Source organism: Suncus etruscus, chromosome 6 (assembly GCF_024139225.1).
Source record: "Suncus etruscus isolate mSunEtr1 chromosome 6, mSunEtr1.pri.cur, whole genome shotgun sequence".
NCBI classification, from domain to species: domain Eukaryota; kingdom Metazoa; phylum Chordata; class Mammalia; order Eulipotyphla; family Soricidae; genus Suncus; species Suncus etruscus.
The window spans coordinates 51,188,263-51,209,892 of record NC_064853.1 but is presented as its reverse complement, the minus strand read 5'-3'; the positions used below and the strand labels follow the sequence as shown (position 1 = coordinate 51,209,892).

Below are 21,630 nucleotides of genomic sequence, written 5' to 3'. Positions count from 1 at the left end.
CTCTGCACTATCTCTCCAGTCCTCTTTGCTTCTACTTTTGAACTATAGGTAGATATATTCAGGTCAGCCAGGTGGATGAGCCCCCTCCCACTTCATTCTCCATCACAGAACTTTGTTTTAGCCAAGTATCTGAAATGTTGGGCAACACTGTCCACCCACTGAAACAAAGGCAGAAGCCTGGACTGGGAAGCTCATTCTCTTTTGCTAAAGTAACAAAGCTGACTTCCTGCTGCTGTCTGGAGGACACCACCTCAGCTTCTGGAGCCTGGAGCAAACTTTATACCATGGCCAGCATTAAAGCTTTGATTATTTTGTCCTTTGGAGGAGCAATTGGGTTGTTTTTTATGCTGGGATGTGTCCTTTCAAAATACAACCAATACTGGTCCCTCTTTTTTTTTTTGTTGTTGTTGTTGTTGTTGTTTTTTTTACATTCTATTACCTATTCCATACTGTATAGCAAGAAGATTAGTGGATGATACAGATGCTATGAGTAATCCTTGTAAGGAATTTGCCATATTTCTTACAACAGGCATCATTGTTTCAGTTTTTGGACTCCCTAACGTGTTTGCCAGAGCATATCTGATTGAGTGGGGAGCTTGTGCTTAACTTGTTCTTACATGAAATACAGTGATCTTTGCTACTATACTGGGCTTTTTTGGGTTTTGGAAGCATGATGACTTTAGCTGGCAGCAGTGGTAAAAGGACCTTCTGAACTACTGTCAAGTGGACTTGTCATTTGTCAGTCATCCATGCACACAGAAGAAGGGGCACTGGTGCTGACTGGTAGAAGCAAGCCTCTTGGGGGTATTCTAGGTTCTCCCTTTTCTTTATTGTAAGCATACTATTTTCACAGAGATTTGCCAAAAGATTAAAAGGATTTTCTCTTTTGGAAAAGCTTGATTGATTCATATGTAACCAGATGGGCCCAGAGAGATAGCACAGCAGCGTTTGCCTTGCAAGCAGCCGATCCAGGACCAAAGGTGGTTGGTTCGAATCCCGGTGTCCCATGTGGTCCCCCGTGCCTGCCAGGAGCTATTTCTGAGCAGACAGCCAGGAGTAACCCCTGAGCACCGTTGGGTGTGGCCCAAAAAACAGAAAAAAAAAATCATATGTAACCAGATATGCTTTTTTAGGGTGTCTTGCTGAATTTAAACATTTATGTGTTTTTCCCTGTTCCTTTCATTTAAAGTATATATGCAATGTTAAATGATTTTAAATGTAATAAATATTTACATTGGTTAGAAATTCAAAATTCTGCTGGCTTATATTAGTGGACTAAAGTATATCTTTTATCTTAAAATTATTTAGCTGCCATTATTTCAAAAAGTTAGGAAATGAGTTTTCAGCCAGTCAGGATGATACCATTCCCAATTTTATACAAACATGCAGATCTTTGGCATTATTTATAGACTATATACTCAGAGCAAATATCGCTGCATTTATACCTCAGAAGGGCCAAATATTAATTCCTCTTCCCTTGATAATGATTGTACATTTTGCCAGTTAGCAGGAGTTTTGTGTATTGAGAATTATTTTAAGATTGCTATAGAATAGTACATTTTTTCTCAATTGTTAAAACTTGTTAAACTGTAAGGGTGTAAAATATTAGATTTTTGAGATGGACTTTATTTATGTTTATTATAGGATAGAGTGAGTTGCATTGTGGGAAGAAATGTTGAAATCCATTTTTGAAACCTTTTTCTATTTATAAGTGAGTTTCTGGATTTCTATCAGCCTTTCATGTTTACCATGGATAAAATGAACATATATGGAACTACTGCTAGTGAGAAAAAGTTGTATATTTGGGTCATATATGCCAGAAAACCATTTTCTGATTTCTCTTTTTAATTTATTTTATATGTTGTATATATTAAGCAAAATAACTTTTTAAATATAGTTTAATAACACTTTAAATTAGAAGTGCTTCAAAAAAAATAATCCATAAAGGGCCCGGAGAGATAGCTCAGCATCGTTTGCCTTGCAAACAGTCGATCCAGGACCAAAGGTGGTTGGTTCGAATCCCGGTGTCCCATATGGTCCTCTGAGCCTGCCAGGAGCGATTTCTGAGCAGGCAGCCAGGAATAACCCCTGAGCACTGCTGGGTGTGGCCCAAAAAACAAAAAACAAACAAAAAAAATTAGAAGTACTTAATTTAACTTAGCTGAGCTTTAATTGCTATTCATATATTTAGAGTGCCCCTGCCCTGCAAGGCCTTAATATGATTAACAAGTGACTTATTAGTCTTTCAGATAATTTATGCATTAACAACTTAAGACTTTGGGGCTGGAGAGATAGCATGGAGGTAGGGCGTTTGCCTTTCATGCAGAAGGTCAGTGGTTCAAATCCCGGCATCCCATATGGTCCCCTGAGCTGCCAGGAGCGATTTCTGAGCATAGAGCCAGGAGTAACCCCTGAGCGCTGCTGCTGTGTATGACCCAAAAACCAAAAAGAAACAAAAACAAAAACAGCAAAAATAAAACAACTTGGGGCCGGGAAGGTGGCGCTAGAGGTAAGGTGTCTGCCTTGCAAGCGCTAGCATAGGACAGACAGCGGTTCGATCCCCCGGCGTCCCATATGGTCCCTCCAAACCAGGGGCGATTTCTGAGCGCATAGCCAGGAGTAACCCCTGAGCATCAAACGGGTGTGGCCCAAATAAAACCAAAAAATAAAAAATAAATAAATAAATAAAACAACTTAAGACTTAGACCATAATAATTGTAGCTCTTTATTTTATATCATCATGAGAGAGACCATCTATTATTTCCTTTTAAATGGCATTTCTTATGTGAATTAATGTAAAGTAGTCAAATCCAACTGTGTAGCAATTTTAGAGACAAGGCTAACCAAAAAATTCTCAGTAGCCAGGTATGATCAAATGTAGTCATTATTGCTTCTCATAATTAGCAATACTTTCTTCAGAAGCTAGTTAGAAAAAGTTAACTAAAGTTGGTCTGAGAATGTTTTGTTAATATTTGTTGATTCCTTATGATCACATAAAAGTTGTTTTTCCTTTAGAAAAAACTGAATAAGCAAAACAGCCATATTTTTGTTTTATAAAGTTTATTTCTTAAGAAAATGGTAACAAATTTTGGGTTTGTTCAGCTTTTTACTAAAAATGCCTAAAACCACAGTTTTTTATTATTGAACCTAACTGTTACATTTGGCTGTGATTGGAAGCAGAATAAATTATCTGCATGTGGCTGAACCATTTACTAATTAGGCATAAAATGGCTTACAGTGTTATAATATTGTAGACCTAAAACAGGAAGGTACAGGGACACATTAACTAGACTGCTGGGGATATCATTGGGAACTCAATCCTGTGATCTTGGAGAGTGTTTTTGCAGAAAGCATACTTTGTTCTTTTTCTGTTTTCTGTTCTAGAATGTCAGTGCAGTGTACTACTACTGTTGTATTCTTTTGACCATGCATATTTTTTCTGTATACTACTTGCATTGGCAACATTGTCTTTAACCTTGCACACTAACTTGACATAGTGCTGTCTCAGATTTCTAGGCTACTTACTTGAGGTATGAATTTTCCATAGAATATGCACTGATACTGCATTGCCATTCTCCTATGGTTAGAAAATTTTGATGCTGAAACAATAAAGATTTTTTGGTTTTGTTTTTGGGCCACACCCAATGATGCTCAGGGGTTATTTCTAGCTATGAGCTCAGAAATTGCTCCTGGCTCCAGAAACTATATGAGACTCAGGGATGGAACCCAGGACTATCCTGGACAGGGCGTGCAAGGCAAACGCCCTACTGCTGAGCTATCACTCCAGCCCCTGAAACAATAAAGATTTTAAATACCAAAAAAAGTAACAAAGCTATGGTCAATGGGTGGTCAAGAGTAAGGATAAAGCACTGTGAAAACAAGTCAAGCACAAGAATGGGCTTGTGAGAGGTAGAAGTGCCTCCACTAGGCAATTGAGAAGAGACAGTTTGAGGAGAGAATCAACTCCCTAAGGACCAAGGAGATAGTAGAAGGGTTAAAGCACTTGTTTTGCAGTCAGCAGACCCTTGTTTGATCCTCCTTATCTGCATACAATCTCCTGAGCACTGCAGGTGTCACTCCTGAGCACAGAGCCAAGAGTAAGTAGCCCCTGAGCATTGCCATGTACGGTTCCAATAATTTCCTCCCCTAAACAACACTGGTCAAAATGTCACAGATGTCATAGTTGTGCTGTCAATTTATCCAACTTGGAACCTCTTAACTACATAAGATCTGAAATAAGAAATGTCATCAAAGTGCAATGATTCTCTTACTTGCAGCACTGAACCCTCTGAAGATTGTTGAATCCTTATATACCAATGGTCTGAAAATCTCTAACTTTAGGTCAGGCCTCTCCCTGAAATCTAAGCTGAAGATGTTTGACAATTTGTACTCAAATTTATCATTCATTTCCCAAATGGAAAACATACCATATTCCCTTGTCTCATGCCTGAATGAGCAGCTTTGAGGTCCATTCATCTGCACAGACCAGAAATCGGAGTGCCATCCTTGGGCCACCTTTTTCATTACACCCAGCCATTCTCTGTATCAGGAAGGTTCCATCCTTATACCCCACTTGCCATCTTGCCTAATCTGTGAGTCTGACTCTCCTAAAATTGTAAAGACTTTGAGGAAAAACCATCTCTATCATGTCAGTATCCCCAAGGCCTGGCACATAACAAGACTTCTGCAATAGGTAAGGCGGCTCCACCCAACAGTGGAAAGGGACAATAATGTAGTGGTCCCAAGCCACCACAGCCCTTTAAACCATTTCCCAGAACTTCCCCCAACAACCACCCCAAGCAATGTTTTTGAAATGAATAAATGAGTAAGGTAGATGCCAGGTCACTGTCAGAGTTGGAGGAGAGAAGGCAGCTGGTCAAGTTATTTTGACTGAGACAGAACTGCCAGTGGAAAGTACTGGGAGATCAGGGGGAGGGAATTTGATGAAGAAAACCCTAAAGCTTCAAGAAGAAGAAGGATACTCCAACCTTTGAATTGAAGAGCTGAGAGGAAAGACTGGGGATGAAACTCAGAGGTGTTGAAGATGAAGAGAAAAGATTGAAGTAGGGAGAAGAACCATAAGTGGAGGTGGAGAAAGTTTGATATTGTGACTTGACACAGAAGAAGGAAGTGCCCTACAGGAGAACTGGAAAGACTGGGAGCAGAAAATCCTCACTGATATTTTAATATTTCCCAGATTTGCCATTCACATGGTTCTATTGACTTTGTCCAGTCATACTGGGCAGTCCAGGTGCAAAAGCCAAGCAAATGGACAGTAGGATGGACTCCAGCCTGGGTGCTGACAAGGCCAGCACTGCTGAAAGTCAAGAGATGAGGAAGGGAATTTCCCACGTGGGCCACACTGGGCATCAACACATGAACTGTCATTCAATCAGCACAACAGGCCTGCAAGGGAGGGATTATGATCTCTGTTTTCCCTGGGAGGAAATGGGATTCAGAAAGTTAATTAGTTTGACCAAAGCCATACAGCCATAAATGGCAGAGCCAAACTGGTGTTCATATCCAAGGTAGGCTGACTCCTAAAACTGTTGTTCCTTGCACTGGAGCATGTATTGATCACCTTGCATGGCAAGCATCGCACAAAAAGCCTTTGCTGCTTGTCCCCCTGGTGAGACCACAAAATAAGTCAGGAAGACTTGGATCATAGTTTTGTTGTTTTGAGAGTCAGATTTATTAAAAACATGTCATATAAAAGGGCATGGTCCTTTCTCTAAGAAGAGAATATTCAACAGTAATTCAGTTAAGTAGAGCAACACTGAAGACAACAATTTATTTGACTTTGGCAATGCAGGCAACTATTTCACATAATATCTTACAAAAAGATCAATAAGGTACAAACCTAGTGACAATCTGATAATCGCATGGCTTTGTGGTCTAAGAGCCACCTGACTTCCATAAATAAAATCATTTTCTGGAAGGAACATTGGAAACCTCATCAAAGGAAAGAAATCAGTTGCAACTGACATTAAGACATAGGCTTTTCAAGCAAAACTAAGTGGGGGAGGGAAAGTTGGGAAAGGTCACATTTGCAAAACATGTACCAGTATGTTCCCCTAGGCCACTGTTAATAGAGATTTAAATTAAGAAACACGTGGAACGAAGAGATAGCACAGCAGCGTTTGCCTTGCAAGCAGCCTATCCAGGACCAAAGGTGGTTGGTTCGAATCCCGGTGTCCCATATGGTCCCCCGTGCCTGCCAGGAGCTATTTCTGAGCAGACAGCCAGAAGTAACCCCTGAGCACCACTGGGTGTGGCCCAAAAAACCAAAAAAAGAAAAAAAAAAGAAACACTTGGAGCTGATGAAAGAATATAATGAGCAAGGCAATTGCCTTGCATGTGGCCAATCCAGGTTCTATCCCCAGCACCTCATATGTTCCCCTGAGCATTGCCAGGAGTGATTTCTGAGCATCACTTCATTGGCTACCCACCCTGAAAAATGTACCTTTCTAAGTAACAAAGCAAAATAACCAAACAAGAAAAAAAAATCAAACCAACACAGTTTCCATGGAGTAAAGGGAGTCCACCAGGAAAGCAACCTAAATGGGATCACAGCTCAACTATAGACACTGAGAGGTCTATAGCCAAAGTCCCCAGCCAGTGAGCTACAAAGCCAGCACCAAAACCAGATAGTTAGGAAGAATCATGACCAGATTTTAGGGGTCTCAGCCCTTCTCTTTAGAACATACAGCAGAGCCAACTGACAGGCAGAAAGACAAGTATGGGATCTCAATAGATTGTCGAAGCCACTGCTTCCCTCTCTGAAACTTTTCTCATTTACTTAGTTGCCAGTTTTTTCCCCTTTGGTTTTTGGGCCATACCTGCTGATGCTCAGGGTTTACTCCTGGCTCTGTGCTTGGGAACGGCTAGACAAATGACCTACTTGCTATACTATTGCTCTTGTCCCACTTTTTCTTTTGTTTGTTCTTTTTGGGCCACAACTGGTGACGCTCAGGGGTTCCTCCTGGCTATGCGCTCAGAAATCGCTCCTGACTTGGGGGACCATATGGGACGCCAGGGATTGAACCGCAGTCTGTCCCAGGCTAGCGCTTGCAAGGCAGACACCTTACCTCTAGCGCCACCGCTCTGGCCCCTTGTCCCACATTTTTAATCTTATTAATGAAAACTTCAAATAGACAAAAGTAGAGTATAATGTATATAAGTATAATGAACTCATGCAATCAAACCAGTTTCAATTATTATTTTTGGGTTTTTTTTGTTTGTTTGTTTTGGAGGAGTCACATCCAGTGACACTCAGGTATTACTCCTGGCTATGCACTCAGAAATCGCTCCTGGCTTGGGGGACCATATAGGACGCCAGAGGATCGAACCGAGGTCCTTGCATGTGCAAGGCCAACGCCCTACCATTTGTACCACTGCTCTGGCCCAGTTTCTTTATTTTGTTTTGTTTTTGTTTTTTTGTTTTTTTGTTTTGTTTTGTTTTTTGGGCCACACCCTGTGACGCTCAGGGGTTACTCCTGGCTATGCGCTCAGAAGTTGCTCCTGGCTTCTTGGGGGACCATATGGGGCGCCGGGGGATCGAACCGCGGTCCGTCCTAGGCTAGTGCAGGCAAGGCAGGCACCTTACCTCCAGCGCCACCGCCCGGCCCTGCTGGCTCAGTTTCAATTATTATTAACATGTACTAAATCTAGAATGGTTCTCTCTTTTTCTCTGTTCCTTCTGACCTAGCTTAGAACCGATAGCCTCACAAATACAAAGCAAATCTTAGATGTCATCTGATCCCTCAACACTTTAATAAGCATTTCTAACTAATAAGAATTTTTTTACCATTTTATTTTCATAGTTAACCAAAATAATGTTTATTTCTTTTTGTTTTTATTTATTTGTTTTTTTTTTTTGTTTGGGGGTCATATCTGGCGATGCTTAGGGGTTACTCCTGGCTCTGCACTCAGGAATTATTCCTGGTGGGACTCAGGGGACCATATGGGTTTCTCGGGGCTGAGTCTAGGTGGACAGTGCACAAGGCAAGTCTCCTACCCACTGTAATATCTTCAGTTCCCTTCTTTTTCTTTTTAGAGTTTGAGTCACTCCCCTTAAAAGTGCTCAAGGATCCAGGAATTACCAGGGATAGAACCCCAGCTTCCCACACTCAAAGCATGAAATCCTGCACTTTGAATCACCTCCTAAGCCTGATCATTTCTTTTGTTTTGTTTTGTGGCCACATCCAGGAACACTCAAGACTTTCTCCAAGCTTTGCATTCAAGAAATACTCCTGATGATGTGTGGAAGACCATATGGGATGATGGGAATTGAACGTGGGTTGGCTTCCTGTAAGGCAAATGCCTTACCATCTCCAGACTCTGTGTTTTTTTTCTTTGTTTGTTTGGTTTTGGGCCACATCCAGTGACACTCAGGGATTACTCCTGGCTATGTGCTCAGAAATCCCTCTTGGCTTGGGGGGACTTTATGGGATTCTGTGGATTGAACCCAGGTCTGTCCTGGGTCAGCTGTGTGCAAAGCAAATGCCCTACCACTGTGCTATCACTCTGGCCCCATCACTCTATGTTTTTGTCTCATTACTCTTCTTTACCTTTTAATAAATGAGCCACTGATTTGCTATAGAATAATTCTGGGTATTATGATCCCCATTTTGACATTTTAGGATCTGAATCTCAGACAAGATAAGTGACATGTGGGAAGTCACTTAACAAAACTAAGTAACAGATTTCTCATTTGGGACCCCCCAAGTAGCCCCCCTCCCCACCTTCACCCCTTCCCACTCCCAGTCTGTACTAAGTTTGTGCTATAGAGGAAGGAGCTTTAGTGCTGAAGGAGGTTCCAAATGATAGGGGTTAGGCAAAGTCACAGGGAAGACAAGAAAGGAAGGAAAAGAAAAGGGAAGGTGGTAGTAGCCATAATGCAATTTTGTGTGGGTGTTTGGTGCTAGGGTTGAATTCACGTCTCAGACTCAGACATTCCAGACAAGTGCTCTCTCACTAAGCCACCTCCCTAACCTGTAACACTATTTCTGACTGAGTCATTGCTTGCAAATAGACCTCACAAGAATCATGAGTGCTTCCTACTGATCCCTGTGTTACAGATGAGAAAACTGAGGTATGGCTTACTATACAGAGTTGCTCCAAAGTCATACCACCAGTGCAGGTAGATTCAAAATAGACTGATTTAACCCTAAATTTTTGTTCTTTTTCATTACCAGTAGTGAGGGGACTTTTCTGAAACCTGAGCTTTTGAGGCCTCTAGGTTGAAGGAGAGAACTCTGGCCTGGGGCCTGGACACCTGGGTTCCACTACCAGCTCTGCCAGAGACCAGAAATGTGATGCCCAGCAAGCCATACCCACATGGGGCTTTTGCATCTGCCAAATGGAGTCATAGAGAGAGGATTCAGTGGTGTCCTCTCTGCCCCCACCCAGGCCTGGATCTCGCAGCAACTCTTCCCAGTGGATGCTCATGGCACAACTCTGGGGGTCACGGTGCCAAAAACCACCCACCATCTCCCCTTTCATGCCCGAATTGCTCCAACTTTCCCAAATTCTTCTTTGGTACTTCATGGGACCAAACCTTTTAAGTGTGTGTGCTGTTGCCAGTACCTCAGCCTCCCTGATAGGGTAGGGTATGCCCTGCCTTTCCTCTGAACTCCCCCATGAACAGCCCCCATGCCCGGAGCATCTCCAGAAACGGATGGCGCCGAGGGGCTGAGATTTATAGTCTTATCATTTGAGATCCCTGTCACATGCTTTTGATGTCTCTTCATCAAAGATTCAATCTCAAACACAGGATCAAACCAGTGAGTCATTTGATCCAGAAACTAAAGCCAGAGCAGTTGGCAGAGACAGGTTTGTGGGGGCTGGAACCCAGGGAAAGCCCCCTGGGCCTCAATCTTCTGGGACTGATCAGAACACCCTGTGATCTCACCACTGAGGATCAGGTGCTCTCCAGGCTTGCCCTCTTGTTTGTAGCCTAGACAACTGGTGTGAATAGCTAAGGGGGAGATGGGTGATTAGAGAATGCTTGACAGTGCATGGAGCACCCCCAAGAGCCCAAGGTTTTTCTTTGTGGAAAAACAACAGTGTTGAAAGTTCTGTGAGATTCAATAAATGCACACATTAGCCCTGAGGTCACAGAAGCCTCCCAACATAAGAGAACAGATTACAGTTAGTGTGAACTTTCCTTACATGCTCTCTGACAGGTAACAATGTCCGTGTTTGCTTCCTCGCCTCTAGAATGAGAGATGGGTAGCATAGTTGTCTCTCTGGGCCTCTGTATCCTCTGAGCATCTACGGATCTGGATGACTGTCTGCCCTCAACACTCTGCCCTATGCTAAGAACTGAAGATGGTGAGGACCGAGGTGGAAGTCCATGGCCCAGCGCGACTATTACTGACTAGCATTCCTGAATCATTACTATGAATAACTCCACAGTCTGAGCATCATCTATTGCTACTAATGGAGTTCCCCTAAATACTGCAACTGAATACATTAATAAACATTGATGACTTCACATGGTTTCTAAGGGTCAGATATGCAAAAGCAGCTAAACTCTTGCTCAGTGGTTCTTGTTCAGTCCCTCAGCAAGTTGGCTGAGGTGTGGTTCAGTTTTATCTGAGGGTTTGGAAAGTTCTGGAGAATCCCTTTCTGAGATAGCTTGTTCATGGGGCTGGATCCCCTTCTGTAATGAATTTCTTTCTTTCTTTCTTTTTTTTTTTTAAGCCAGTCAAATTGAGCAATTGGGGGGTTATATACCAACTTTTGTGATACTAACGTTAATAAGTTCTGGTAAACTACTATCGGACCAGCTATGAATTTCTTTCTGAGATAGCTCATTCACAGGACTAGATCCCTTTCTTTTTTTTTTTTTTATTTTGTTTTGTTTTGTTTTGTTTTTTGGGCCACACCCGGCGGTGCTCAGGGGTTACTCCTGGCTGTCTGCTCAGAAATAGCTCCTGGCAGGCACGGGGGACCATATGGAACACTGGGATTCGAACCAACCACCTTTGGTCCTGGATCGGCTGCTTACAAGGCAAACACCGCTGTGCTATCTCTCTGGGCCCACTATATCCCTTTTTAAGGTGACTTGCTCACAGGTCTTGAGTCTCCAGTACATTTAAGCATCTCATAGTATGGCAGCTGACTCTCCCAGAGAAAACCTAAAGTCAAAAGTGGCCATGCCTCCTAGATCCAACATCTTACATCCTACACTGTCATTTCTATTGGTGACATTAAGACCACTGTTGACCTCCTAGGAATATACCCGAGGAAAACAAAAATACAATACAAAAATCCCTTCCTTACACCTATATTCATTGCAGCGCTATTTACAATAGCCAGACTCTGGAAACAACCAAGATGCCCTTCAACAGATGAGTGGCTAAAGAAACTGTGGTACATATACACAATGGAATACTATGCAACTGTCAGGAGAGATGAAGTCATGAAATTTTCCTATACATGGATGTACATGGAATCTATTATGCTGAGTGAAGTAAGTCAGAGGGAGAGAGAAAGAGGCAGAATGGTTTCACTTATCTATGGGCTTTAAGAAAAATGAAAGACATTTTTAACAGTATCTCAGAGACAAGAGAGATGAGGGCTGGTAGGTGCAGCTCATGACATGAAGCTCATCACATAGAGTGATGAGTGCAGTTGGAGAGATGACTACACTGAGAACAATCATAACAATGTGAATGAATGAGGGAAGTAGAAAGCCTGTCTCGAGTACAGGTGTGTGGGGGGTGGGGAGGAGGGAGATCTGGGAAATTGGTGGTGGGAATGTTGCACTGGTGAAGGGGGGGTGTTCTTTACATGACTGTAATCATACAACTATAATCATATTTGTAATCACGGTGTTTAAATAAAGATAATTATAAAAAAAAAAGACTACTGTTGACACTGTGGGAGAAGACATACAAGGAAGGGGGTGGGTAGCAGTAGGTAAGATTGATGTTAAGAACAATTTGGAGCTAGGCTGTCACCATATAAAACTATTAATTGTATTAAATTAATTTTCTCTTTCTTTCTTTCTTTCTTTCTTTCTTTCTTTCTTTCTTTCTTTCTTTCTTTCTTTCTTTCTTTCTTTCTTTCTTTCTTTCTTTCTTTCTTTCTTTCTTTCTTTCTTTCTTTCTTTCTTTTTTTTTTTTTTTGGTTTTTGGGCCATACCCAGTGACGCTCAGGGGTTACTCCTGGCTATGCGCTCCTGGCTTGGGGGACCATATGGGACGCCGGGGGATCGAACCGCGGTCCGTCCTAGGCTAGCGCAGGTAAGGCAGGCACCTTACCTTTAGCGCCATCGCCCGGCCCCCCCTCTTTCTTTCTTTCTTTCTTTCTTTCTTTCTTTCTTTCTTTCTTTCTTTCTTTCTTTCTTTCTTTCTTTCTTTCTTTCTTTCTTTTCTTTTATTTTATTTTCTTTTCTGTTCTTTTCTGTTCTTTTCTTTTCTTTTCTTTTCTTTTGTGGTTTTTGGGTCACACCCGGCAGTGCTCAGGGGTTATTCCTGGCTCCAGGCTCAGAAATTGCTCCTGGCAGGCACGGGGGACCATATGGGACACAGGGATTCAAACTGATGACCTCCTGCATGAAAGGCAAACGCCTTACCTCCATGCTATCTCTCCGGCCCCAAATTAATTTTCTTGGGGAGAGTGTTGGCCTACATCTAACAAGTGCACAAAACTTACTCCTGGCTTTATGTTCAAAGATCACTCCTGGTAGGGCTCAGGACTGTATGAGGTGCCAGGGTTTGAACCTGGTTGGCACGGAAAGCACTTTACCACTATAGCTTTATTTAATTTTAAACCAAATTAAAAAATAATTCAACTTATCTTCTAGCATCTTCACTTTGAACTTCCAAGCCTTCATATCTACAAGACTGTTTTTCATTCCCCCACTCTTATTTTTTGGCAACCTAAGCTGACTCACACAGACTTTGAACTCAGAAAATTAGAGTGCTGAGCCCTAGACTAAAACTTTCTCCTAGGATTGGGGAAATAAGACTAAGCATAGGTGCCTGCCTTACATGATTGCATTGACTGCTGTTCCATCTCTGGTACTCCATATGGTCCCTGACCACCACCAGGAGTCATCCCTGAACATAGAGCCTGGAATAAAATAAAATGAAAATCACCAGCCTGTGGCTCCAATGCCAAAATAAATATATAAATAATGGCAAAAAATTTCTCTGGCCAGAGAGACAACTCAATGAGCTGAGTGCATAATTTGCACTGATCCCAAGCACCACACCCTTACCCAACATCTACGAGGTATAGTCCCCAAACCAAAATAAAACACAATAAAGAAACTGTCTCCCATCTACTGCCACAATGACATTGGCCCATCTAGCCCTGTCCCTTGGGCTGGGGAAGACTCTTTTTACTAATAATATGGCCCCTGGTCACAGCAAGGGGAAAACTTAGAAGGGGGGAGGTGTGGTAGAAGTTACATGGCAAGCTCAGGGCTCTGTACTAACCCAGATATGCTTGTGCTTGTATCCCACAGCGACAGTCTTGGGGGCCAGCAGCTCATCCTACCTGGCCTGCTGCTTCCTACCCCCACTAACTTGAGCCTAGGGTTTGCCACCTGTACCCTTGGGTCTATCTAGATCACAAACAGTGGGCAGGAGGAAAACAAACTATATTTAAACTGCAGTTGCTCCATAACCAAAGTGAAAAGACAGTGACTTGGAAAAAACAGTAAGAACCCAGCACAGACCCACAATCTATGAAACTTTAAAAACAAAAGGATACAAAAAGGCTATTCACAAAGAAAAATATAAGTCAATTCTCCTTCTCCCAAATCAAAGACTATAGGTACCGCACTATCTTTAAAAAATTATCATTAGGGGCTGGAGAGATAGCATGGAGGTAAGGCGTTTGCCTTTCATGCAAGAGGTCATCGGTTCGAATCCCAGCGTCCCATATGGTCCCCCGTGCCTGCCAGGAGCAATTTCTGAGCATGGAGCCAGGAGTAACCCCTGAGCACTGCCGGGTGTGACCCAAAAACCACAAAAAAAAAAAATTATCATTAAAACAACAATAAAAATTTTTCTTCTATCAGATTAAAGGAAAACACTAAGAATCAAACAATAGGGGCCGGGCGGTGGCGCTGGAGGTAAGGTGCCTGCCTTGCCTGCGCTAACCTAGGACGGACCGCGGTTCGATCCCCCGGCGTCCCATATGGTCCCCCAAGAAGCCAGGAGCAACTTCTGAGCGCATAGCCAGGAGTAACCCCTGAGCCTCACAGGGTGTGGCCCAAAAACCAAAAAAAAAAAAAAAAAAAAAAAAGAATCAAACAATAAACTTGATACAATGGATGCTGTCATTTCTCTTGTACCCATTTAGGGGAATGGGTATAATTTGACAAAATCAAATGTAAGGCCTGTGTGTATAATTTGTTTTGTTTGTTTTGGTTTGGGGTGGTCCTCTGAAGATCACACAAGGCAGTGCTCAGGGGGTCATTCCTAACAGCTCCTAACAGTGCTCACAGGACCAGGCAGTGCTGAGGATCAACCTAGAACTCCCTGAAAAGGACCAAAGTGATGGTACAGTGAATAGGGCATTTGCTTTGCAGAAGACTTACCCTGTTTCAATTTCAGCATCGCACATGACCCCCTGAGCACCACCATGGTAATTCCTGAGTGCAGAGCCAGAAGTAACTCCTGAGTACCACCCCAAACAACAATAACAACACAACAACAAAAAGTTTAGGCATAGAAAAAATCCTGGGAAGAAGTCCCTACTGTTAAAAAGCCACTTAGTGCCAGAGTGATAGCATAGCTGAGAGGGTTTGTCTTGCAAGTGGCCTATCTGAGTTCGGTCCCCTGAGCACTGCCAGGGATGATTCCTGAGCACAGAGCCAGGAGTAACACCTGAGCACTGCCAAACAAACAAAGTCACTTAGACCTAGGATCTAACTTAGAAATAGTGCACTAACATTGAATGTGAGGCCCTGGATTTGATTCCAAAACTAACTAAATTATTAATTAAAAGGGCACTGTTCTGGGGGCCGGAGAGATAGCATGGAGGTAAGGCATTTGCATGCAACCTTGCATGCAGAAGGTTGGTGGTTCGAATCCTAGCATCCCATATGGTCCCCCGAGCCTGCCAGGAGTGATTTCTGAGCATAGAGCCAGAAGTAACCCCTGAGCACTGCCAGGTGTGACCCCCCATAAAAAGGGCACTGTTCTATGGGTTATAATTTAAGAAGCTGGGGTTTGTTCTGAAAATCTTTAACAAAGCTCAGTATAAAACTAAGCTACCACTACAAGGATTTGAACCTAGTATAGGTGGGATAAAATGAGGGATTTAGCTATATCCAGATCCCATTTAATCATCACTATGCTAGGTAGTAGGTATGATAATCTCCCTTTCTAGATTAGGTGTAATGAAGTAATGAAGGTGAATACTGTATTCAATGTCACAGAAGTATATACGGTAACATGACCTTGAACCCAAATTTATCTGAAGCTCCATTTTGGAGCTGACTGAGGAAGGAGAAAGCAGAGAGAAGCAGCCTACCCCAGGGAAACACTCAGAAACCCAGCCCCAATCTTCACAGGACTCGGGGTCCTTGAGCCTCCAACCTACCAGGAATCACAAGCTCAGCTTCTGCCCAAGGCCTGCAACAGGGCCACACAAATGGGGTCAGAGCTCAGTCACTAAATCTGGCCCCAGGGCCCCTCTGTGAACTCAGCACTGACACCTCAGGATCCAGCTGTCAGCAGCCTGAGCTGGCACCATCCAAAATAGATCCCAAGAGGGCAAGCCTGGTCATTCAACTGGCCTCTGCTCCACAGCCCCCTCCTGAACCACCTGCTCCCTCTCCACCCCTCACAGTCTCGCCTCTGGGTTCTGACTCACTGGGGACCGGAAGATTGACTATTGGGGAGCCGCACAAAGGGTGCAGCCCTGGGGCAGGGGTGGTAGTTCTAGTATGGGTCCTGGATTCAAGTCTCTGGAACTGCTGATGTTCTTACACAGCTTAAAACAAGTTGATTTTTGTTTTTTGTTTTTTTTTTTTAGGGGGGATCACACCTGGCTCTGTGCTCAAGGATCATTCCTATCGGTGCTCAGGGGACCATATGGAATGTCAGGGATTGAACCTGGGTTGGCTGCATGCAAGGCAAACATCCTCCCACTGTGCTATCACTCAAGCTCCCAAGTTTATTTTTTTAATGTTTTGGGCCATACCCAAGGATGTTCAGGGGTTACTCCTGGCTACTATACTACTCCTGGCAGCTTGAAGGACCATATAGGAGCAGGGGTCTCAAACTCAATTTACCTGGGGCCACAGGAGGCAAAGTCAGGGTGATTCTTGAGTGCAAAGTCAGTAGTAAGCCTTGAACATTGGGGGGGGGGGTGACCCAAACAACTAAAACAAAACAAAAAAAAAGATTCCTCTAGGGCAGGGCCACAAAATGTTGTATGGAGGGCCGTGAGTTTGAGACCCCTGTTTTGGGTATCAAGGATCAAAACCAGGTTGGTCACATACAAGGCAAATGCCCTACCCAAAGTACTATTTCCCTAAGACCAGAACAACTTCGTTTACCAAGTGTAGGGGCTTCAGGGTGAAGGGCTACAGTGATCAGGTGGAAGTATACTATTTCTGTAAGTTTTATTCAGTCCTCAAAACTGTCAAAGGCAAAGATTAGTGTCTCTGTTTTACAGATTAAGAAACTGAGGTTCAGGGCCCGGAGAGATAGCACAGCGGCATTTGCCTTGCAAGCAGCCGATCCAGGACCAAAGGTGGTTGGTTCGAATCCCGGTGTCCCATATGGTCTCCCGTGCCTGCCAGGAGCTATTTCTGAGCAGACAGCCAGGAGTAACCCCTGAGCAACACCGGGTATGGCCCAAACACAAAAACAAAAACAAAAACAAAAAAACTGAGGTTCATCGGGGAAGTAACTTGCTGATATCACCCAGAGATTTTACCTTAGAACCAGACCAATCAAGATTTTGAGCCTGGGTCTGCTCTAACTATTGGCAGTGTGATCTTGGGAAAGTCACATTTCTTCTGTAAACCTCAGTTTCCTCACCTATGAAGATGACATTAAATTAATAGTCATTTAACAAAATTATTATGAAGATTTTAAAAAGGCAAAAATAAAGGTTTTGGCATGCTATCTGGTACATAGACTTTTTTTAGCCAAGTTACTGTGATTAATTAATATATCTGAGCAATTAAAAAACTTATTCCCTGAAAGCAGTGATGCTAGAGAAAGAAACCTTCCCAGATTAATCCAAAAGGTCTTCCTGGAAGAAACAATTTATCTGTCCCATTTTAATCTGACTGGGTGGTGGGGATGTGAGGGTGGAGACTTGTGGGTATTTGGAAGATGGAAAACTGGCTGGTTAGTGTTGCTTCAGTCTGTGGGGGGTCAGGTCAGGTCTAAACACAGGCAGGCCTCCAGACCTCGTTCTTGGAGGATGTCCCAATAGCCTGTTTGGGCACCTTGGATGATAAACAGGTTGTCACCCTCCAAGCCCCAAGTGAACTTGATAAATTCTGGCAAAGCTGAGAAGAGTGGGGGCCCATCTATAAATATTACATGACTCAGGCTCACTGTCCTGTTAAGAGACTTGCTTGTGTTTATGGTTCTGTTGCTCTGGGAAGCTGTTTCAGCACAGGCAGGAACGTCTGAGCCACCCTAAGTTCTCAGACCTCCTAGTTGGATCCACTGGGACAATTTTGGGGAGTGGGGTCAGGTCACAGCCTGACTTTAGGTCTAGTTCATATGGAATGGTGAGAAAATCTGCCACTTCTCTCTTGGCTGCCTGTCATTCAGGAAATGAAACATGGTATCAGATTAGTGTTGAGGCAGGACAGCTGAGGGGTTGGGTACACAGGTTTGGGTTCCATAAAAACATGGGCTCAAGTCTCAGTTTCCTACCCTGGGTTAGCTATGTGCCTTTATGCCAGACACTTCACCTTCTACATCTCAGTTTCCTGAACTATAAGGTGGAAATAATAGAAATGGAAATGTTTTCATAGGATGGTCATAAGGATGAGAGCACATTTCTTTTTTCTTTCTTTCTTTCTTTCTTTCTTTCTTTCTTTCTTTCTTTCTTTCTTTCTTTCTTTCTTTCTTTCTTTCTTTCTTTCTTTCTTTCTTTCTTTCTTTCTTTCTTTCTTTCTTTCTCTCTCTCTCTCTCTCTCTCTCTCTCTTTCTTTCTTTCTTTCTTTCTTTCTTTCTTTCTTTCTTTCTTTCTTTCTTTCTTTCTTTCTTTTTTTTTTGAGAGCACATTTTTGAGGCACTCAGCACAGTAGTGGCACGTCAGGAGCAAGTCCTCCATTCCTGGTGGGCATTTGTTCCAAACTAACTTTTGGCTTTATTGTTTGTTTTCAGTTTGGTTTGGGGCTACATCTAGGATGCTCAGTGTTACTCCTGGCTCTTCACTCAGAAATTACTCCTGGGGCTGGAGAGATAGCACAGTGTTAGGGTTTTTGCCTTGCAAGTGGCTGACCCAGGACCAACACTGATTCAAATCCCAGCATCCCATATGGTTCCCCGTTCCTACCAGGAGCGATTTCTGAGTACAGAGTCAGGAGTAACCCCTGAGTGCTACCGGATGTGCCCCCCCAAAAAATAGATAAAAGAAATTACTCCTGGCAGGTTTGGGGGATCTTATGAGATGCTGAGGTTCAAACTCTAGTTGGCCACTTGTAAGGCAAATGCTTTACCTGCTGTGCTATGTCTTTCACCTGTCTTTTGCGGGTATTGTTTCTTTGTATTTTGGGAGGGCACATATGACGATGCTCAGGGTTACTCCTGATTCTGCTCTCAGGAATTACTCCCAGTAGTGCTGGGGGAATCATATAGAATGCCAAGGATAGGGACCGGAGAGATAGCATGGAGGTAAGGCGTTTGTCTTGCATGCAAAAGGACAGTGGTTCGAATTCTGGCATCCCATATGGTCCTCTGAGCCTGCCAGGAGCGGTTTCTAAGCATAGAGCCAGGAGAAATCCCTGAGCACTGCTCAAGCAAACAAAAAACAAAAAAAAAGAATGCCAAAGATAAAGCCCAGGTCAAATTTGTGCAAGGCAAAAACCCTACCCACTGTATTATCATTCTGGCCCCAAATTAAATTTTGTTTGAAATACTTTGGAAAGTGGATATTTGTTTTTTTGGGGTTTTTTTTGTTTTGTTTTTTGGTTTTTGGGTCACACCCGGCAGTGCTCAGGGGTTACTCCTGGCTGTCTGCTCAGAAATAGCTCCTGGCAGGCACAGGGGACCATATGGGACACCGGGATTCGAACCAACCACCTTTGGTCCTGGATCGGCTGCTTGCAAGGCAAACGCCGCTGTGCTATCTCTCCGGGCCCAGAAAGTGGATATTTGTGATTTTTGGTTCCCACTAAGAGAAATTTAGGGAGCCAATGGTTGTCTTATACCTATATCACTCTCTGCTTACTAGGTGTTTCTTCAGAGTTAGTTTCCCAAGGTTGCAAGAGAAGGGCAAGACTTAGTCCCTTATTAAACACCTACCTATGCCAGCTACTATCGCTCAGATCATCCCACATTGGATACCTTATCCCACAGCAAGGAAGAAGTACCCTTTACTGATCGGAATTTGAGGCACTGTGACAGTAGCTAAGTGGCAGGGCTAGGATTTGAGCCTCAGAATGAGTACCATGTGTAGCTCACACCAACATCGTACCCCAACCATCCCAGTAAAATGCCACCACAGTACTTGACTGTCTCCCTCGTCCAGGAAAGTGAGTGGAGAAGGAACAGCTGGGAAAGAATGAGGAAGGAAGAATCAAGGAGCTTGGCAATGGTCTGGGAGCGCAGTCCATTTGGAGAGACGGAACTGTTGGTGACAACTGATGATTTTGAAGTGCATGCCTCACATACAATGTTAGTGCTCTACTTCTAAGTTACACCCTTTGTCTAAATGATTTTTGTTTGTTTGTTGGTTTGGTGGTGCTCAGGTGTTACTCCTGGCAATGTGTTCAGGAGTCATTCCTGGCAGTGCTCAGGATCAAACCCAGGTAGGCCACTTGCAGGACAAACACCTTCCCAGCTATGCAACATCCATCCATACTAGCATCTTCTGATCACAATTCTATTGACTGTAATTCAGGATTGTTTCCTTTTGGATAGTCTAACTGCTTGCTTTGTTTCTTTATATTCCATATAAGTGACATCATCTGGTATTTGTCTTTTTCTTCCTGTCTCATTTTACTTAACATACACCCTCAATTCTACCCAATTAGCAGCAACTGCAAAATTTCATCTTTTCTCACTGTGTGTATATATACACAATGGAATACATCTCAGTAATTTTTTTCATGCTTTTTATTTTTGGAAGGGGGTTTGGCTACAGCTAGACATCTTCTGAACTTATTCCTGGCTCTGTGCTCAGGGAACTATTTGCAGTGCTAGAGACTGAACCAGGGTTGGTCAAGTGTAAAGCAAGTGCCCTAACCCCTATTACCTTTCTGACTCCTATACCACAACTTCTTTTTTTTTTTCCCTTAGTTTTTGGGTCACCCTTGGCAGCACTCAGGGATTACTCCTGGCTCTATTCTCAGAAATCACTCCTGGCAGGCTTGGGGGACCATATGGGATGCTGAGATTTGAACCACCATCCTTCTGCATGCAAGGCAAACACCTAACCTCCATGCTATCTCTCAGGCCCCCTATACCACAACTTTTTTCTTTATCCACTCATCTACTGATGGACATATGGGTTGTTTCCAGATCGTGACTATTGTAAATAATGCTGCAGTGAACACAGGTGTGCATATATCCATTCAGATTAAAGTTTTTGTGTTCTTAGGGTAGATGCCCAGGAGCAGAATTCAGGGTCATACATAAATTCTATTCATAGTGTGTTGAGAAATCTCCAAACTATTTTTCAAACAGACTGAACTAAGCAATAGTCCCATGATCAGTGAAAAAAAAAAAAAGAGTTTAAGAGTTTCTTTTTAGGGCCCGGAGAGATAGCACAGTGGCGTTTGCCTTGCAAGCAGCCGATCCAGGACCAAAGGTGGTTGGTTCGAATCCCGGTGTCCCATATGGTCCCCCGTGCCTGCCAGGAGCTCTTTCTGAGCAGACAGCCAGGAATAACCCCTGAGCACCGCCGGGTGTAGCCCAGAAACAAACAAACAAAAAAAAAAGAGTTTCTTTTTAGAGGCTGGAGTGATAGAACAGCCGTAAAGTGTTTGCCTTGCACGCAACCAACACAGGATGGATGGCGGTTTGAATCCTAGCATCCCATATGATCCCCCAAGCCTGCCAGGGGGGATTTCTGAGCACAGAGCCAGGAGTAACCCCTGAGCTGAGCACCGCCAGGTGTGACCCCAAAACAAAACAAAACAGAGGTTTTTTATAGCCACATCCCTGCCAACACTTTCAGACTTTTAAAAGTATTTTATTATGTAATTTAATATAATTAAAATCATATTTAATTTATTTAAATATAAATAAATTGTATTTTAAAATATGTTTATTATATATTATATTTATATGGTTATATATTTTATATATTTGTAGACCTAAATTTATATATTTGTATGTCTCAAAATATAATATAAATAAAATAAAATATATTAATAATTTTATTGTTTTTATTATTTTTAGGCTTTTTATATAGACCATTCTTGCTGGTTTTAGGTGATACCTCATTGTCCTCGTGACTTTG

The 21,630-nt window shown here is 43.0% G+C and overlaps 1 pseudogene; it reads left to right on the top strand.

The window, feature by feature from the left end:
* The first annotated feature begins 284 nt into the window (after positions 1 to 284).
* On the top strand, positions 285 to 699 carry LOC126011343 (leptin receptor overlapping transcript-like 1; annotated as a pseudogene).
* The last annotated feature ends 20,931 nt before the right edge of the window (positions 700 to 21,630 follow it).